Source organism: Lactuca serriola, chromosome 4 (genome assembly GCF_051521515.1).
Source record: "Lactuca serriola cultivar US96UC23 chromosome 4, Lser_US96UC23_V15, whole genome shotgun sequence".
Classification (NCBI taxonomy): domain Eukaryota; kingdom Viridiplantae; phylum Streptophyta; class Magnoliopsida; order Asterales; family Asteraceae; genus Lactuca; species Lactuca serriola.
In genome coordinates, this window is record NC_136411.1 from 41,040,515 (window position 1) to 41,044,392 (window position 3,878).

Genomic DNA, 3,878 nt, shown 5'->3' on the forward strand with positions numbered 1-3,878 from the left:
TGCCCTGCCAGAACTGCACATCCAAAGTATCGGGAGCAAAATCTCGAACACATCCAAGCAAGAACGGAATGAAAAACGGAGATTGCGTCTCCACTTCTGTATAGAGCCCCATACGCCAAGCAAATTCCCGAAGACTACACTCTCGATATACACCACCCAAACGAAACACAAGTGCCCGGTTGTACGTAAAATCAATAGTGTGTTCCTCGAAGCATACGGTAGAGAAAAACTCCACTGATAATTCCCGGTATACGGGTTCTTGAATGGCAAATAAATTCCTCCACCCGTGACAAGTGAACGAAAATTGATCTCCAACAAAATTCTTCGACCAATGACGTTCCAACTCAGCTACCATTCCCACTCCACCAAGCCATCCCCAATCGATAATTGGGGCTATTGCAAACTCCCTATTATACAGCCATCCAAGCCGATTCTCGTAAGTAGTTAGCAACGGTCAGGGAATGTTTTGAGGAAACTGGTATAAGGGATGTATGCTTGCTACATCTATCGGGTTTTCCTCATGTGGAACAGCTCGTCTTGGTCCCATTTCTGCATACAAAAGCAAACTAAAGCAGCAAACATCCAAAGCATTAAAACATATTAAACGGGCCTGCCAGAAGTCACGACATGGCCAGGCTACGCCACGTTGTGGGCCGCAGTCGCAAACAGCTTCTGGATCGGTCATTTTATAAGCGATTTTTACCAAAATTAGTGCTTGGGGTTTGTTCCTATGGACATTTAAATGACATGCAATCTAAAATCAACCACTAGATTCAACCAATTTCGTGAATCATACAAACCCTAACCATGAAAACTTGAATTTGGAAGAACTAACTACAAAATAATGAGTAAAACACATACCAAGTAGATTAATTGGCAAGATCTTGCAAGGAAATTGGAAGTAGATTAAGAAATTGGATGTGGGGTTATGATGTTCCCGTTCGTGCGGCAGCTTCCAAATGGGGATGAGAATTATCGGTCAAAGGGTTTTAAGGAAATGGTCCCCCCTGATTATTTAAAGGCCACGACGTGGCTGGTTATGCCCACGTCGTGGACCTTAAATCTGCTTTATAGTCCCGTGTTTCCATTTCGACCCACGACGTGGCTGGCTATGCCCACGTCGTGGAAACTGCCAAATGCAAAATTTTTAATAAATTCTAACATATTAACTAATTACTTTGCATTTCATTCATTATTTAAAGTTCCCCACAGCTAATTCTTTACCAATTATCAGTTTTTAGATGATGAATTGATGTTTTTCCTAATTAAAAGCTAAAAATTTAAAAAGAAAAGAAAATGCAAACCAAACTCGGGTTGCCTCCCGAGAAGTGCTTCTTTTTCTTGGAGTCTTGAGCTGGACTTCGTGCCTTCTACGTTGAATCTTCGTAAGAGTCTATCACCAGGATCTTTTGTTCCTTGAACCGCCGCTTGTAAGCTTGAACTCGTCTTTTATACGCCTTCATGGAATTCTCCTTTTTAGCTTTTCCTTCTTCTTCAAGCTTGCGTTTTGTGCCCTTAGTTTGTTCCTTGCACTCCATAGCATCCTCCTCTTCTTTCACCACTGGCTTTGTTACGCTTGAAGTGACCTCCTCTTCATCACTTGTCATCTCCTCATCCTCTTCGCTCACCCAAGAAGGCGGACTCTTGTAAGCTATGACTTTAATCAAATACGGAACAGATGCCCTCAGTTTTGTCCTTTTGACTTGATGAACTGCCTTTATCTCTTCTTCCATAAGCTTTTCCAGTTCTTCTAGTTCATTCTCTTCATTAATTGTGAACACCTCTTCTTTATCTTCTTGAAAGTCATCTTTTATCCCAAAGACTTCTTGTTCATCTCCAACCCTCAAAGTGAGCTTAGACTCGCGGATATCAACAAGGGCTCCAGCAGTGTTAAGCAATGGCCGACCAAGGATTATTGGAACATCCGGATCTTCTTTCATGTCCAAGACTACAAAGTCTATTGGAAAAACAAATTTTCCAATTTTCACCAAAATATCCTCCACGATGCCGCGGGGTTGTGTCACCGAACGATTCGCCATGTGAATCTTCATTTTTGTAGCCTTCATCTTCTGAATCTCCAATTTTTGATAAAATGAAAAAGGCATTAGATTAATGCTAGCCCCAAAATCGGCCAAAGCATTAACCTTCATTTTATTCCCAAACTCACATGGAAGAGTGAGGCGTCCAGGATCCCCCATCTTTTCTGGTGTTTCTCCCAACACAGCTTTTGAAGTTTGTTCACTTAGAATCACTGTAGACTGCTTCTTTAATTGCCTTCGAGTGTCTATCAAGTCTTGTAGTAATTTCTGGTTCTCGGGAGCTTTGGATAAGGACTCGACAAAGGGGGTATTAATTAGGATCCCCTTTACATGCTTTACAAACTCTAAATGCTCCTTCTCCAGTAGACTAAGTGCAGCTCGGGTGGGAAATGGCAAAGGTGGCTGATAAGCCGGAACGGGTTCAAAGGGTTTTTTATCATACATGCGCCACGTCGTGGCTAGAGGAGTGCCACGTCGTGGCAAGCCTGGTTCAGCACTTTCTTTACTTTCAATCCTTGATTTCTTGGGCTGCTGCGGTTCTTCTTCCAATGCCTCCAGGAACTCAGATATTGCATCTTCTTCAGTATCGATGGCCATTACGTGAGATTGGGTCTTTACTTCGGGATTCTTCGGGGACAATTTTTCATGAACTAGAGTGGCTAGTTGACCAAATTGTACTTCAAGGTTATGGATGGAGGCTTGTTGGTTCTTTATCAAAGTTTGTTGTTCCAAAATGGCGGAATCAGTGGCATCATGTCTCTTTTCCAAAGCCTCCATAAACTTCATCAAAATGGTCTCTAGGTCAGGTTTCTTCTCGGTCGGTGGCTGCTCCTTTTGATAAAGGCCTCGACCTGTCTGCCTATATTTCTCTTCTTTTTGCTTCTTATACTCTTCATATGGCAGCCACTCCTTCTTCGGTTTCCTCCAGTCCTCATCAAACTTATCCCCGCTAGAGTAGCACACTTGAGCTTTTCTGTTCCCAAACTCATCTACATTGCAGTCCTTGGTCAAGTGTGGACCACTACATCTCTCGCACCCCACTCTTATGGCATGTATCGACTGGTCCATTTGTGTTATCCTGCGATCCATGTTATTCAGCATGGCCATGACAACTGCAATTTCTTCAGTTTGGGCCCCTCCACCACCTTTGATTCCATCTTGCCTTGGGTTGTGGTATTCGCGAGAGTGTTTCGCGAATTCTTCAATTAGCTCCTTGACCTCCCATGGATTTTTCTTTGTCAACGGTCCTTGAGAATCAAGGAGTTGTCTTGTCATCACATTGACCCCATCATAAAAGATTGACGTCTCTTGCTGCACATTTAGGTCATGTTGAGGGCAATTTCTGAGCAAGCCCTTGTACCGCTCCCATGCTTCGTATAGTAACTCCCCCGGCTGTTGCTCAAAGTTGGCTATTGCCTTCTTGAGTTTGGCTATCTTGGATGGCGGGCAAAACTGGTCCAGGAATTGCTCACGCATTTGAGCCCAAGTGGTGATTGTACTCGGTGGGAGTGCTTTCAACCACTCCTTAGCAGCTCCTTTGAAAGTGATGGGAAGCATCCTAAGCAAGACTGTGTTTCTGTTGACATTTGGGAAATTGAAGTAGTATGCAATGTCGTTGACTTCATCTAGATGCTTAAAAGCATCCTCATGATCTTTCCCGAAAAATGGGATGTCCTTCAGTGCAGTCAATATGTGTCCCTTCAGCTCGAATGTGGCAGTGGCAGGTATTGCGGGTTGGACTAAACCGGGACCCATATCTTCTCGGATCCGCTTCTTGTAAGCTCCCATGGACATTTCTTCAATCGCTGCCATCTCGTTCCTTGGCTCGTTCTCGGGTTC

General features: G+C 43.7%; 1 non-coding gene across 1 annotated transcript; it reads left to right on the top strand.

Annotated features, from left to right (window-relative positions):
- Positions 1–3,360: 3,360 nt before the first annotated feature.
- On the top strand, positions 3,361–3,467 carry LOC145103428 (small nucleolar RNA R71). Its single transcript, XR_013706521.1, has one exon. It is a non-coding gene; the product is annotated as a small nucleolar RNA R71 (small nucleolar RNA).
- The last annotated feature ends 411 nt before the right edge of the window (positions 3,468–3,878 follow it).